At 39.4% G+C, this 17,341-nt stretch overlaps 1 protein-coding gene across 2 annotated transcripts in view; it reads left to right on the forward strand.

Annotated features, from left to right (window-relative positions):
- Positions 1 to 17,341, forward strand: part of CLDN10 (claudin 10) — a 125,811-nt gene that overhangs the window by 93,779 nt on the left and 14,691 nt on the right. The gene's annotated exons all lie outside the window — the stretch shown is intronic.

Raw genomic sequence — 17,341 nt, forward strand, 5'->3', positions numbered from 1 at the left:
TAGAGCAGAAAGCTTTCTATGGCTGTATTCATAGTTTTATCTACTAGTATGTCAAAATTACTCCAATGAATTTTTAAAAAATAATATTGTGTTTCCCCTCAATTACATGTAAACAATTTTTAACATTTTAGGGATATTTTTAAGTTTTGAGCTCCAAATTCTATTCCTCTTTCCTTCCCCCCCCCCAACCTGGCCCTGAGATGCTAAGCAATCTAATATAGGTTATACATGTGCTGTCCTGTAAAACATTTCCATATTAGTTATTTGTACAAGAAGACTCAAAGGAAGGAAGGAAGGAAGGAGGAAAAAGAAAGAGAAAGAAAGAAAAAGACGGAAGGAAGGAAAGTAAGAAAGATAGTATGTTTCAGTCAGTATTCAGACAACATCAGTTCTTTCTGTGGAAGCAGATAGCATTTTTCATCTGATAATTTTTTGTTGAAAAATTGTGCCCAGTAAGTTTTTTAATTAAAATATTTTTCTCCTTCCCACCCCCTCTCAATGGAAAAAAATAAAAAGGAAAACAAAACCTTTGTAACAAATATACAGAGTCAAAGAAAACAAATTCCTATGCCGACTGTCCAAAAATGTTATCTCATTCTACATCTTGAGTCTATCACCTCACTGTCAGGGAGTGGGTATCATTGATTCTTCATCATTGGTCCTCTGGAATCAGATGATTACTTTGATCAGAGTGATTGAGTCTTTCACAAGTGTTCATTTTTACAATGTTCATATAGTATAAATTGCTCTCCTAGTTTACTTTACTTTGCCTCAATTCATAAAATGCATCCTTAATTTCTCCAAAATTGTTCTCTTCATAGTTTCTTATGGGTACCACAAGTTGTTTAATCATTCCCCAGTTGACAGGCACTGTCTTAATTTCCAGTTTGAAAATAGATACTATAAATATTTTTGGTACATAGAAATCCTTTTCTTCTGTCTTTTATCTCTTTGGAGGTATATGTGCTGTAGAGAGCTAAAGAAATTCAACACAGTGTTTTTGCCTAAGTTCTTTGGAGATATGAAAAAAAATTAAATCTCGGTTGCAAAGGAACAAATTAATATCAAATTAATATTGCCTTTGCATTGTAGTCTATTGATAATTTCCCCCAAGTTATTGATCCAGACTTGGAAAACTTCAGATATACCAATGAGAAATAGCAAATCACTGGAAAAGCTTCCTTAATGTTTCATTATTAAATTGTTTTATTTGATTTAAGAATGTATTTGTATACAAATGTAGGGATTCACAATGTAAGAATATAGAGGACTGCCACCCCAGTTAGGATCCTTTTTCTCATTTTATTCTAGATGTTTAAAAAAACAAAAACAAACCTGAAAATTTCCAAGTACTAGGAATTGCAGTTTTTGCATCCCATAACTGGAGCGATTCCCATCCCATAACTCTTGGAGAGCAACTTTCCAGTATTTCTCATAGTGTAGGATGTGTGGTTTTTAACCATCAAAGTCTCAGATCTTTATTGGAATGTACAATTCTCCTCCTGATGACATCAATCCAAGCCATCATTTCATGTTAGTGTGCTATGTACTGCAGAAAGGAAATATACCTTGAAGAAAAATAATTTCCTTTTCACACTTTTAGTATTCCTTGCTTTATTGAAAATGTTCCTGGGGCAGCTAGGTGGCTTAGTGGATAGAGCACTGGCCCTGAAATCAAGAGGACCTGAGTTCAAATCCGGCCTCAGACATTTAATACTTACTAGCTGTGTGACCCTGGGCTAGTCACTTAACCCCAATTGCCTCACCAAAAAATTTTTGAAAAGAAAAGAAAAGAAAAGAAAATGTTCCTGGTTTCTAAGCACTGGGAAACAATTAATTGTGAGTTCATGTGTACAATATCATATTAACCAATTGTCTTAAGGTTTTTCTTTCCAAATAACTCTACTATTCTTTGTGATTTCCTCTTCTAGCACCTTCTTTTACCTTTTTCTTTTACTTTTAGATTATTTTAGAAATTTTCTTTTGAACTTATTTAGACCAGCTCCTCTGAAAAAAATAATCCATGCACAAGCCTTGCATGGAAGTTAGAAAGTTAACTTATCCAGAGACCAAAGTTCTAAATGACAAAATAAGTGTAAAGCATTTTGTAACTTTAAAAGTGATCTGTGTTTTAGCTATTAATATGATTATAGTAAATATTCTGATGTTTAACATTTTGAAACCAAAATTTCCAAACTTTAAAATGCATTTGTTCCCTTTAACATGTAATATCATGTATACTCAGCCTCTATCATGTATACTTAGCCTATAATGAAGCCCTATAAACATGTTGTTCAGTTCTTTCAGTCATACCCAACTCTTCATGACCCCATTTGGGGTTTTCTTCACAAAGATACTGCACTGGTTTGTCATTTCCTTTTCCAGCTTATTTTATAGATGAGGAAGCTGAGGGAAATGGGGTTATGTGACTTATCCAGGGTTACACAGCTAGTAAGTATCTGATGCCAGATTTGAACTCATGAAGATAAGTCTTCCTGACTCCAGGATTTGAATTCAGGTCCTCTTGACTCCAGGGTCAGTGCTCTATCCACTGTGCCACCTAGCTGCCCCCATCAAGCTTTTTTTGGGGGGTGGGGGCAGGGCAATGAGGGTTAAGTGACTTGCCCAGGGTCACACAGCTAGTAAGTGTCAAGTGTCCAAGGCTGGATTTGAACTCAGGTCCTCCTGAATCCAGGGTCAGTGCTTTATCCACTGCTCCACCTAGCTGCCCCCATCAAGCTATTTTTTAAAATTGCAAATCTCCTCCTTGAAAAGGAGCTGGTCAGGGGCAGCTAGGTGGCACAGTGGCTAAAGCACCGGCCCTGGATTCAGGAGAACCTGAGTTCAAATCCGGCCTCGGACACTTGACACTTATTAGCTGTGTGACCCTGGGCAAGTCACTTAACCCTCATTGCCCCCCTAAAATAAAATAAAATAAAATAAAATTCAAAAAGAAAAGGAGCTGGTCTAAATAAAGTTTAAATTAGCTATAAATGCTAAACATACCTGAATTCACTGTAACTTTGTTAGCCAGTCATCAAACATTTACTAAGAACTTACTATGTGTCACGCACTGTGCTAAGCACCTAAGATGTGGCAATCATTGTTTTATGTTGTTTGTTGTTCAGTTGTGTCTGACTGTTGTAGAAATTTATTTTGATTTGGGGACCCTACCTTTAGGCTGAGATTAGAAAGTCTTAGGCCCTCAGGGTCTCTTCTGTGTGGGAGGTGCTCGTGCCCCTCCCCATCTACTTCAGCTGAGCCAAAAAGCCCCGTAGGCTGTACAAGACACCAGGTCAGACAGCTGCGGGGGGGGGGAAAAAACCCCAGCTCCCTCCAACCTGAGCAGAGGTATCTGAGAGATGCTGGGCTCTGGGGTAGCCTGTGCTGAGGCACATGAGGCTGGAGTGCACCCACACACACACACCAGCCACAGCCCTGGCATCTTGTACAGCCCATGGGGCTTTTTGGCTCAGCTGAAGAGGAAGGGGAAGGGCACCAGCACCTCCCACACAGAAGAGACCCTGAGAGCCTAAGGCTTTCTAATCTCAGCCTAAAGGTAGGGTCCCCAAATCAAAATAAATTTCCACACTGTTCATGACCCCATTTGGGGTAGATATCAGAGTAGTATACTATTTCCTTTTCATTTTACCAATGCAGAAACTGAGGCAAACAGGGTTAAGTGACTTGCCTAGAGTCACATGGGTAGTAAGTGTCTGAGGCTAGATTTGAACTCAGGAAGCTGAGTCAGGAACTCTATCTACTATGCCACCTACCTGCCTCTTTTGTGGACTGTCTTATAGTCATACTGACTTTTGCCTGTGTCACTGAAAGGTTAAATAACTTATTGAAGGGTCACATACTCAATATGTGACAGCTAGAGTGCTGAACCTGGAGTCAGGAAGACCTGAGTTCAAATCTTGAAGTATGAGACCATAGGCAAATGACTTAACCTCTGTATACCTCAGGTTCCCCATCTGTAAGATGGAGACAATAATAGTGCCTATATCCAGGGTTGCTGTGGATAATGAATATTATCAATATTATTATATTACAAAATGAGGATAAAATGAGATGATATTTGTACAGTGCTTAACAAAGCTTTGAGTGCTATGTCAATACTAACTTGTGCATGCATATGTGCCAAATAAAAGGAGTTTTCCTATCTCCAAGGCTGACATTCTATCCACTACACCAATAATTATTATGAAAATATATTAGTTCCACTGTGGATCATTTTTTCCTTCTAATACAACATCCCCTTTTCTTCTATTGAGGTGTGGTTTTTTTGTTTTGTTTTGGTTTTTTGTACACCAGTATTAAATGTTTATGCTAGGACTTTAGTGCAGATGGTAGGTGATGGAGTTTTAGAGCTAGGAGGAATGTTCAAAATTTATCTAATCCAACTCCCTCCTTTTACAGATAAGGAAACTGAGGTCTGTAGGAGTTAAGTGACTTGCTTAAGACCATATAGCAAATTAAGGCAATGCTTGGAGATCAAATGAGGAGCTCCTATTTGGCTCTCAGTTTAGTTACAGTGGAAACACTATGTTAGGCTGGCTCTCATGTACCCCACATTTTACACTGGGGGTTTCCTTCCTAGCCATCCTTTGAGGCTGTGTCAAATCCCTTTTACCTGTAGACTATCCTGATATAATAAAGTTACCCAACATCATTGTGTAATAAAAACCAGTGCTGCTTATTAATTAATAAGATTTATAACTGAAAGTAGTTCCATAGTACTCATGCAAAAGGTCCAAGGAATTTCAGAAATCTGAGAACTGTTTAACAACAGCATTTATTGAATGCCTATTATATACATTGTCTGATGAATTGCTACTCCAGAATGTTGATGGATGGAATAGAAGGACAAATGCATAAAACACACAGGTAATACGTATACATTTCATCAGTTTCATCCCCCTCCTCAGTGAATACCTGTTCTCCCTTTCCCTGCTCCTTCATTCTGATGAAGGTGTTAATGAGCATGGAAATGTTCAAACTTCAGAAACAGAAAGGAAAAGCAGGAAGTATCAATAAATAATTGAGAAATAGTCGGGCGGGGGGGGGGGGAATGAGACGAAATAATGACCAGGAGCTACTTTTTGAACAGCCTTTCCCAAGGGATTTTTCTATGGCTCTGTGATTTCATTGATGTGGTTACAGCTGCAAATTACAATCCCTCCATGCCTTCTGATCCTGTGGAATTCTTACCCGTGTCTTTTCTTTTTTTTCAAAAGTCCACTATGGAGAAAATCTCTCTGATATGTTAGAGACTCTTCTCTGATTCTCTTAATAATATATCATTTTATTTCTTTTTTTTTTTTTAGTGAGGCAACTGGGGTTAAGTGACTTGCCCAGGGTCACACAGCTAGTAAGTATTAAATGTCTGAGGCTGGATTTGAACTCAGGTACTCCTGACTCCAGGGCCGGTGCTCTATCCACTGCACCACCTAGCCGCCCCTCTTAATAATATATCAAAGACACTAGTGCAGCATGTGGGCTATCAATCTATTAATCCCTCATTCTTCCCATATAACTAACCCACTTCCTTTTTTTGAGTCATACATACAGCTAAAGCTCTATTTTCTGTGAGAAGCCTTTTCTGGTCCCACACTATATCTTCCCTCTGTTGATTATCTTCAAGTTATCCCATATACATCTTGTTGCTACATGGTTGTTTACATGTTGATTCCCTCAACAGACTATGAGATTCTTGAGAGCAGGAATTGTCTTTTGCCTTTCTTTGGATTCCCACTATGTAGCGCAGTGCCTGGTACACAGTAGGTGATTAATAATTGTTTATTGACTGAGACTACTGTCTACCCCATTAAAATTGTGAGTGCCTTAAGAACAGGGACTGTCTTACTTTTCTATTTGTATCTTCAGCCCTTAGAAAAGTGCTTTGCTTATAATAAGCACTTAATAAATGCTTCATTCATTCATTCACATATTATGTCTCATATCACTTTTCATGGATAATTCATCATTGATCAGATGTTGATGCCTATTTACACCCACTATTCATCATTCCATTTCTCTTCGGGATATCTGATTTTTGTGGGATAAAAGTATTCCCTGATTTTTGCCCACAAGTAAGAATATTTTAACCTTTTAATGGATCCACAATCTAATCCATTCTAATTTTGTATAATTCTTGTTCATGTCCTTTTTTAAATTTTTCAGAAAAAAAGTCTACCCTAAATACTGGAAGGCTTCCCCTGGGTCTTTTAACATTTGGTAGAAATGAATACTTGGACTATCCAGGTTTTATACCTCACTTTTAATAGTACATATTCTTTTTTTTTTTGTGTGAGGCAATTGGGGTTAAGTGACTTGCCCAGGGTCACACAGCTAGTAAGTGTTAAGTGTCTGAGGTCGGATTTGAACTCAGGTACTCCTGACTCCAGGGCCGGTGCTCTATCCACTGCGCCATCTAGCTGCCCCAATAGTACATATTCTTGATTGTGATTCTGATGACACTTCTTGCCTGCAAGGTATTGCTCTATGTCTCAGGTTAACCACTAGAGTCTTACCATTGTCCTAAATTAAAATTTTGGTCCTTAAGATATTCATGTTTTCCATGATTTGGAGCTATATAGAGTCAGGAGAATATTGATTTTTTAAAAACATTTATCTGTTAGTGGGAAGCAGCTTTGGAATCATGAATAGGCCGTGTTACTTCCCAAATGTTTTCTAGACTGTTCTCCAGTTCTGTTCTAAGCCAAATTCATCAGTCCTTTATGATTTATGTATGAATGAACTAACTCAGTGAGTGATGGCATCCAACTGCATTCCATAATCAGGGTCATATGAATCCTCATCCAATCCATTTTTCTAGAGTGTATCGCTAGGGTGATTTCATTTGACTGGTTGAGTATCTGAGGAGGCCCTGCAAGGTGTGAAGAAATCAGTACAATGTCTTCTGGAAACAGAATGAGCCACAGAATCTTACTTTATGGAAGAAATGCATCTTCTATTTACGTTCTAGTATAGAACATCTTCCACAACTATGACAGCATTAAAAGGATTGTCACAATTCTGTAAAATAGTTGCTAGAGTTTAGATTTGGATACTTCGGAATTATGTCACATGTGGGTTTGGAGAGATTTTACTAGTACGTTACCTTTTTTTCTTTTTCTTTTTTCTTTTTTTTAGTGAGGCAATTGGGGTCAAGTGACTTGCCCAGGGTCACACAGCTAGTAAGTGTTAAGTGTCTGAGGCCGGATTTGAACCCAGGTACTCCTGACTCCAGGGCCGGTGCTCTATCTACTGCTCCACCTAGCCGCCCCTAGTACGTTACCTTTTAAAAATGAATTAAGGGAGGGGCAGCTAGATGGCGAAGTGGTTAAAGCGCCAGCCCTGGATTCAGAAGTACCTGAGTTCAAATTCGGCCTCAGACACTTGACACTTACTAACTGTGTGACTCTGAGCAAGTCACTTAACCCCCATTGCCCTGCAAAAAAAAAAAAAAAAGAATTAAGGGGAGGGGCAGCTAGGTGGCACAGTGGATAGAGCACTGGCCCTGGAGTCAGGAGTAGCTGAGTTCAAATCTGGCCTCAAACACTTAACACTTACTAGCTGTGTGACCCTGGGCAAGTCACTTAACCCCAGTTGCCTCACTTAAAAAAAAAAAAAGAATTAAGGGGGTAGCTAGGTGGTGCAGTGGATAAAGCACCGGCCCTGGATTCAGGAGGACCTGAGTTCAAATTCAGTCTCACACACTTGACACTAGCTGTGTGATCATGGGCAAGTCATTTAACCCCCATTGCCCTGCCCCCCAAAATACCAACCAAACAAAAAAAATTAAAATTCACTGACCCAAGAAAATTCTGTCTTTTCCCATTTAACACTTCCTAAAATGTTATGGCCTGAAATTTCTTAGAATAAAAATATTATTTTCTAGCTCTAAGGTATCTTAGAGAGACTCTAATCAAATTCTCTCTTTTTAAGGGAAGAGAACATAGGACATGTTTGACAAGACCTTTAATGTCAGAGGTGAAGGGGACTCCTGGTGAGGAATTTCCTCTACCAAAGGAGATTGACACTTTCTCTACCACTCGTGAATGGAGGAATAAATGAATGGAAAAGAATTTGTTAAGTGCTTTACATATGACAGGCACTGTAATAAGTGCTACAAAAAAAAGCAAAGACAGTCTTTGCCCAAAAGGAAATTAAATACTAATGGAGGATGCAATGCCCAAAGGGGAATGATGGCCAGAAAGGGACACTTTGGTCTGGAAAGTAAGTCACTAGGATAGCAAGTGAGGTCATAGTGGAGTAAGTTGATACAACCAATACAGGAACAATGGCAGAATGATTTGAACTTAGTTCATGGTTCCAGAAGTGGGGATGAGGGTGGGAGGAAGATGGTAAGGAAGAAAGAGCCTCAAAGGGGCAAAGCAGCTGGTTAAGAAGAGAAAGTTGGATAGTTGAAAATGAAATAAAATATGACCGGGCTTTTCCTGAAATAGTGATTCTGAAAATACAGTCACCAGTCAGGAGAGGAAGGCACCAATGTGGAATTTTTCCAAGTTCAGAAGGTGTTTATAGAAGAGGAAGAAAAAGCCAGAGAATCTAAGACTTAAAGTCTTACAGAGTTGCTGGAGAACACCAGGAGTATAAATGAGGTGTCTGAGATCACATAGCCAATATATGTCATAGATTCTCACCTCGAACCCATGAATTTTTTATTTTAATGCCAGCTCTCTATAACTTCTGCCAAGCTACCTCTTCTGATCTTGTCATTTTAGATATGGAAAAAAAAAATGGCAGCCTAGAGAAGTTAAATGACTCGTCCAAACCTATAGGCCAGGTTTCTTTGACTCTCAATCCAGTGTCCTTTCCATTATGCCATATTGCTTTCCATGGCACCTCTTCATTAGACCCAGAGGAGAAGTGGAGGTTGGAGTATACTGTTTCCATAACAGTAGTAAAATAGGCTCTTCTCTACTTTCTCACTTCTCTCATAGATGGAAGCAATGGCAGATAACAAAATGGATCCAAAAGTATCCCAAGGTCCTGAAAATGACCCAGAGAAGGGTGGGCCTTAGGGGTAAAGGAGGAAGGAAGCTAATTATCTTCCATCTCAATGATCCTCTTCTCTCAATACATTAAGCTGTCAAAAACAACTTTGGGGAGAGGAGTCCAAATCTGTGTTCCATGGCTGTAGGGAAACTCCTGATGGGGAATCTCCTAGCAAATAGGGATCAGCATCTGTTTTAGAGAGTATCCTGGAGGCACAGGGAGTTAAGTTTTTTGCCCAGGGTCACACAGTGAGAGAAAGGACTTGAATCCAGGTCTTCCTGACTGCAAGGAAGTTGGTTCACCTTGCAAGTAAAACCACTCCCTTGTTCATAATCCATGAAGGTGGTTACAGTTTCCCCTAACTACTTCTAGCTCCTGTGTGTGTGGATTGGCATGTAGCAAGAGCTAAAGGAGATAGCCACCAGCTGGGGGATTATTTAAATTTCTTTTAAGAAAATGTTATTTGTAGTGTGATAACTAAGCTTTGAATTACACCCAACCAGCTTCATCACAGATGTTGCACAGCTCTTGGGTTTTAATATAACAATAGCTTAGTCTTGGATATGGATTCCTAGGGTAAAACTAGGCAAACTGGGTTGTGGTTGTCTTAGTCCAAAAATGTGCAAAGATCCTAAGTCTAATAGGTTGCTTCAGGAAAAAATGGCTGGTGTCCTGTATAAAGCCTGAGGAAAATAGAGCTGAGGTGTAGTAGAGGTGACAATGCAAACAATATGTCTTTATTCTCCTCTTGTTTATATTAAGTTTATGGTTCTTCATTCTTCAATTCCACCTTATACTTCGGAAGGACTGACCTTTTCATTAATCTTTTGGGTAGCATTTCAAGGTTTTTATTTCCTTTTAAAAGAATTTTGGGGGCAGCTAGGTGGCGCAGTGGATAGAGCACCGGCCCTGGATTTAGGAGGACCTCAGTTCAAATCCGGCCTCAGACACTTGACACTTACTAGCTGTGTGACCCTGGGCAAGTCACTTAACCCCAACTGCCTCACCCAAAAAAAAAAAATTTGACTTGAACAAATCCTTGAGTTTCGATATTTCATCATGAGATTTTTTTTTCTTTCATTTTGCTTCCTTCTTTTCTTTCTTTATAGGCTATGCTTCTGCTTTATCATTCCAATACATGCTCACTCAGTACCTTGAAAAATATTTCTCAACTCTTTCCTTTAGGCTGTTTCAAACTAACTTCCTTCTTTTTGCCAAAAACAAGAAGAAAAAAAAAACTAACAAAACCACAACCTTCCCCAAAAAACTTAATAAAAATTTCCTTCCTGAAGCTTACAGTAACAGATACCTGTCAGCATGATTCATCCATTCCAAAGTGTTGAAATGAATTACATTATGCCCATTATCAATTAATAGTCCAAGCCACTAACTTCCTGAAAGTCTTGTTGTTTTTATTTATTTTTTTTTAAAGAAGCTATTCCAGGAAGTAATTGATTGACATGAAAAAACTTTCCCAAATCATCCCCCCAATGTAATCCTCTTTGCTTCCCTTTCCATTGTTTTCTTAAGTTCATCAAGACATAATAAAACCACTCCCAAGACTTGTCTAATTAGAGGAGTGGAGATAGAGTCTATTTCAGACTCCCTCTATGAACCTTGAAGATGATAGGGTTCAGAGGGGACATGTGCATCATCTCCCTATATTAGATGATAAACAGTTTATCCTCTTATAGTCCATTATCATTGTTTATTCATGTTTACCTTTTTATGTTTCTCTTAATTTCTGTGTTTGAACTTCAAAGTTTCTCTGCAGCTTCGGTCTTTTCAGGAGAAGTGTTTGGGAATCACCTATTGCATTAAAGATCCTTCTCTCCCCCCCCCCCCCCATTACACTCAGTTTATCTGGATAAATTATTTTTGGTTGTAAGCTTACATCTTTTGCCTTCTGTATATTATATTATGTTTCCTTCTTCCTTTACCCCTAATATACATGTATAGACAGATGACAGACAGACAGACAGACAGATAGATAGATAGATAGATAGATAGATAGATAGATAGATAGATAGATAGATAGGCAGACTCATTTGACTGACAAATCAATGAGGCAAAAATCGTTAAGTGACTTGCCCAGGGTCACACAGCTAGTAGGTGTCTGAGGCCAGATGGGAACTCACAAAGATGAGTCTTCCAGATCTCAGACCTGCCACTGTGCTACTTAGCTAGATATCATCATGAGCTCATCTGGAATTGAACCTATGGCCCTCTTGCACTCAAAGAGAGAATCATAGTGGTTCTTAAATCATGTGTGATTCTAATTGTGACTCCTTGATACTTAAATTCTTTTATTCTGGCTGCTTGTACTCTTTTTTTCCTTTGACCTGGGAACCTTGGATTTTGGCTATCATGTTATTGGGAATTTTTATTTTGCAATTTCTTTTAGGAAATGACCAGTAGATTCTATCTCCACTTTGCTTTTTAAGAGATCTGGGTAGTTTTAAGATTTCTTGAAATATGATGTCTATCTTTTTTTCTTCTTAAATTTTTTCTCTTCAATCTGTTTTCAAGGTTACTTTTATTTTGCTATATTTAGATTTTCTTCTATTTTCCCAGTCTTTTGTCTTTGTTTTAATATTTTCTCAGGGAATAACTGGTTTTTATATGTTCTGTTCTAATTGTCAGGCAGTTTGTTGCTTGGGCAAAGGTTTGTGTCTTTTGAACCAAATTCATTCCCTTTCCAATTCTTTCTTCCATAGCTTTCATTTCTTTTCCATTTTTCCCCCTCCTGCTTTCTCATTTCTTGGATAAAATTTTTAAAAACCCTCTTTTTGTAACTTGTTTCATCTCTTTCAGGAATTCTAACTGAATCTGTGCACAAGTACCTTTAGGATCTGCCTCTTCTCTTTTCTGTTTAATATTTTTTATTAATGACTTAAAGGTAGAGATATCATGATTATTAAATTTTCATATAACACAATGCTAGGAGGGCTAACTTGTATGCTGGATGATAGGATCCCCAAAGATCTTGATAGACTAGAATATTGACCCAAAGTTAATATAAAAATCAATGGGGATAAGTGCTAAATTCTTCATTTGCTCGAGTCTGGTCTGGATATTTGTAAGCCAACATGTATCTATAGGAGAACAACCAGAGTAATGAAGGAATTCAAGAATCAGTTAAAGGAACTGGGGATATTTGTCCTAGAGAAGAGAAGGAGAGGCAGGGCATGATAACTGTCATCAAGTATTTGTGGGGGAGGGATTGAATCTGTTCTGCTTGGCCTCAGAGAGCAAAGAGTTGAAATTGCAGAGAGATCATTTTAGTTTCGATGTAAGGAAAACCTTCCCTCCCCAAAATAAAATAGGTTCCCGGATGTCACTCTCAGTGAAGTGTTTGAGTAAAGACTAGATCACCACTTGCTAAGTAGGTTGTAGGGAGGTTACTGTTCAGGCATGGGTGGACTAGATTTTGTAAAGAATTAATTGTTATTTGAGGTTTTTATGCCTAGGTGTGCACTGGCCTGGGGCTCCGAAAACGCAAAATTATAATGATTGGAAGCCTAGTGAGGGCAGTCATGTGACTGTCAGAGCAGCCATCCCATTGGCTGGGGCTGTGTGGGGTTTTCCTGGGATTGGGGGAGGAGAATTGGGCATTCTAGCAGGACGCTGGAAGGACAGGAAGTCTGCTGTGTATTCTCAGCTGATTCCTGGGCGGTGGTATCTTTTAAGGTTGTATAATTTCCCTTTCCCCATTTTATTTCCTTTCCCTTGATCCTGCTGATCCTATTTGTGTTGTGTTTTTTTTTTAAGTTCATTCTTGTTAAAATAAATCCTGTTCTATTTTGAGGGAGGCTGCCAGTCTCCTTCCTTGCCCCAATATTGCGATGAGCTGCTTAGCTAACACTCCCCAATTAAAAATTGGTCCCCACAATTTCTTCAGGTTCCTTCTGAGATTCTGTGATTTGGGCACATCATCTTGGAGAATAGAACCTATAAGATGTAGCAGGGCTAAGGGAATAGGGAGAAATGATACTTATTCTAAAATGCAGTAAGTAAGTAGAGCCATAGAATTTTCAGTTGGAATGAATGAAAGAGCATTTATTGGGGCAGCTAGATGGTGTAGTGGATAGAGCACTGGCCCTGGATTCAGGAGGACCTGAGTTCAAATTTGGCCTCAGATACTTAACAATTACTAGCTGTGTGACCCTGGGCAAGTCACTTAACCCTAATTGCCTCACACACACAAAAGAAAAAAAAAGAATTTTTAAAAAGAGCATTTATTAAGCACTATGTGCAAAGCTCTGTGCTAATTCAAATAGGAAAGTATGGTAATTCACTGCTCTCAAGAAGCTTACATTCTAACGAAGGAGACAACATGTACACATATATTTATACAACACAGTTTCAGCTGTAAATAGAAAGATCCAGTTGTTCCTTAGGGTGCAGCAATAAAGCAAATAGTAAAACCTCTTCTTTGATATCATTTCCAGTGATAAGATCGGTTTCTGATGCTAAATGATTGGACAGGGCTGAGGACTGTGGTGACAAGAATTATCTTCTGTGTATTTTCTGTCACTGTGGCTCCATCATCTAAAGAAGGAGTTGCCAGGCTGCATCTCCACAGGGTTTATTTCCCGGCATTATGGCTGTGGGGATTAGAGGGTCACCTGAAAGAAGGACTGGTGGTCTGGGGCGGGGGAGGGGGGGGGGAACGTGCGGCCACCAGAGGTATTGGGCTTAGGTGTGCTTCAGAGGCAGTTGCTGTAGGCAGTGGCAGGGAAGGAAGGCCCCCTTTCCACAGTAACTGCTCCCCTTGATTAAGGTTATGAGGGTGATTCTAGAAGCAGAGTTTGGTGGTCTGGGTAAAATGCTATTTCCAGAGTCCCCCATTGCAATGTTGACTTGCCTGTCTCTTCCTTGGGGTACCTTGCTGTTTCAGCTTGTCTGCCTGGAAGGTGGAAAGAGAGTTGGATGGCAGTAGGTGGGGATGATGGGCCCCCTCTCCACCGGAGTTGCTTTCCCAGATGATGGCTGCCAGAAAGGGCCAAAAGCAGGGCTGGTGATCTGCTGACTCTCTCCCAGGCTTCTTAGGCTTACCTGCCAATTGGTGGCAGCTGGGCAGGAATTATTGTTGATAGTGGCAAAGGTAGAAGGAATCTAAGAGACCATATGGTTCGTTTCCATCATTTTAAAGATAAAAAAATTAAGGGGGCAGCTAGGTGGTACAGCGGATAAAGCACTAACCCTGGATTCAAGAGGACCTGAGTTCACATCCAGCCTCAGACACTTGACACTTACTAGCTGTGTGGCCCTGGGCAAGTCACTTAGCCCTCATTGCCCCACAATAAAAACAAAAAACAAAAAAAAACAACCCCCCTTAAAAAAAGATAAGGAAATTAAAACTGAAAAGACTTATGTATAGAATAACATTAGTCACTCATTTAATGTCCCTGATCTAAATGCTCTATGAGTGCCCAACTTCAAGTACTACTCTCAATGAAGAATAAGATCTATCCATATTTTTAGATTCAACATTTAAACACATTCTCCTATTTGTAACTGTTGTTCTTGTTCAGTCATTACAATCATGTCCAGCTCTTTGTGACCCCATTTGGGGTTTTCTTGGCAAAGATACTGGAGTGGTTTCTCCAGCTCATTTTACAAATGAGGAAACTGAGGCAAACAGGGTTTAAATGACTTGCCCAGGGTCACAGAGCTAGTAAGTATCTGAGGCTGGATTTAAACTCAGGTCTTCCTGATTCCAGGGTTGGTGCTCTATCCACTGTACCACCTAGCTGTTGCTATTAGGTCTCAAATCATTGCATCACACTGAAAATCAAGATAAAGTCACTTCTCAGCTATATACATTAATGAGTGGTTACATGTAACAGGCTCTCAAACAGTTATAAAAGAAATGTGAAAGATTTGAGCATGCCCATGTAATACTGATTCAAGATTTAAGTCCCTCGTACCCTGGGTTATAGAGGACTTTGTAAATGCCATCTACCTACGAAACTTCATTTTGTTTAGATAGAGAATATTAAAAAAATGAATTCTGCTTCTCCACTACACAAGCTGTTAAATGCTTAAATTTGGTCTTAAATGGATACATTTTTATGAAAAGGGGGTAGAGACTGGACCTGTAATTTCATTGGTATAGAGAACTCCCAAATGAAAAATTTTCTCTACTAATTCATGTTGATACTTTCCCTATGTATTATAGTCTTTTTTTTTTTAAGTGAGGCAATTGGGGTTAAGTGACTTGCCCAGGGTCACACAGCTAGTAAGTGTTAAGCGTCTGAGGCCGGATTTGAACTCAGGTAGGTACTCCTGACTCCAGGGCCGGTGCTCTATCCACTGTGCCACCTAGCTGCCCCTGTATTATAGTCTTAACAGGCTAAAGCACTAGATGAAATGATTTACCCTGGGTCTCACGGCCAGGATGCCTTGGAGAGGGTATTTGAAGGTCTGGACCTTCCTAACTCCATGGCTAGCTAGCTCTCTATCCACTGTTCCACCACAGTGGATCATTTTATGGAGCTTGGACATTTGTTTTTACGCCTTTGGTTCATTTGAGAAGACTAAGGCATTTAATGGGATCCGTGATCTAGGGCTAGAAGGGATCGGAGAAGTCATTTATTTAATAGATGAGAAAACAAAGGTCTAGAGAAGCTCTATGACTTGCCTAAGATCACATAGGGAGTATTCGGGGTTGGATTTGAACTTGTGTCTGCTGACTCCAGTCAGTGCTCTTTCTGTTGTACTACCAAGTCTCTGTAGCTGCTGCCTATATTGGTCAGATCAAACAGATAAGTGACAAATACTCAAGTTGTCTTGCTCTATGTAGACATATAGCCTTAGGGACTTAGGAAACATTCTAGACTCAGAGTTTATTGTTATTACTTTTTGGTGGGGCAATGAGGGTTAAATGACTTGCCCAGCTAGTAAGTGTCAAGCATCAGGGGCAGCTAGGTGGTGCAGTGGATAGAGTACCGGCCCTGGATTCAGGAGGACCCGAGTTCAAATCCAGCCTCAAACATTTGACACTTACTAGCTGTGTGACCCTGGGCAAGTCACTTAACCCCAACCATCTCACCAAAAAACAAAACAAAACAAAACAAAAAAAAAGTGTCAAGCGTCTGAGGCTGAATTTGGACTCAGATCCTCTTGAATCTAGGGCCAGTGCTTTATCCACTGTACTATCTAGCTGCCTCCCTCAGAGTTTATTATTGCAGGGAATCATTGACAGTGTACATGCACAGCTTTTCAAATGGATCCAATTATGAAGGCCTTGTGGATTGAAGAAACCTCTATCTTTTCTTTAGAAGCAGCAGAAAAACACATTGTACTGGTTTGTTCTCAATACTGATAGACCTCTTGCTATCACCTTCCATTCCCATTTCATCTCAGATGTGTGCCTTGACATTTACTCTAAGATTAACTTTGCATATTTGGGGAAAAGGTGGTAATATTTACTTTTTAAAGAACATAAGGCGATTTGGCTATTGTTCCATTTCTATGGTGGTGAAAGGCCCAGATGGGTGAAATCCCCTTGACAGGGAGGGCCTTACAGGTAAGGACAGGGGTGCTTAGTGCTAGAACATACAAATAGCAGGATAAAACATCCTACTTTTATGAACTTATTCCCACAGGTTAGCCACAGGATTGAAATAGGAGAGGCAGGATTAAGGATAGTGGCGAGATTAAGGGTAGAGTACATGTGAGGATCCCAATTGTTAGCAAAAACCTATAGCCATGGGACTCTTGGATTTTTCCAAGGACAAGGTGCAGGGCTCTACAAGGCTGCTTAGGTCACTGAGGCATTAGATTGCTTATGATGATGACTTTGTCCTGTTACTATAGTATGTTCAAACTCTGAGTTTTTGAGAGTTCTTCTCCAAGAATAAATTCAGTATCAATTCAATTTAATTCAAGTGGCATTATTTTGCTTTTCTTTCTTTATAAGAATACATACACATACAAATGGTGTATATCTGAATGATTTACCAATTTTATACTTTGGTGACATACCATGTAACTCATTTGTAGAAACAACTTTTAGTTATCTATATTAATTGAATAAAACATTATCATAAGCAATATAAAATGGAGACAATCCAAAATGGAGAAAAATCCTAAGGTGTTTTCTGTTTGGCTATGAAATGTGGATCTGTCCTGTCCCAGACAGCTTGAGAAAGGTTGAGTTTCTAAAGCATTCGTTTAAGGGATTGGCCTGTGGTCTACGTTTGGATCATGGGATTGCTAGAGTGTGATTCTGTCTCTGAACAACCACCATGATGTTAGCTTTTGCAAAATACCAAAAGCAAATAATTGTGAGTTAAGGTTGCTGGTG

The sequence above is a fragment of the Dromiciops gliroides genome, chromosome 3 (assembly GCF_019393635.1).
Source record: "Dromiciops gliroides isolate mDroGli1 chromosome 3, mDroGli1.pri, whole genome shotgun sequence".
Taxonomy (NCBI): Eukaryota; Metazoa; Chordata; class Mammalia; order Microbiotheria; family Microbiotheriidae; genus Dromiciops; species Dromiciops gliroides.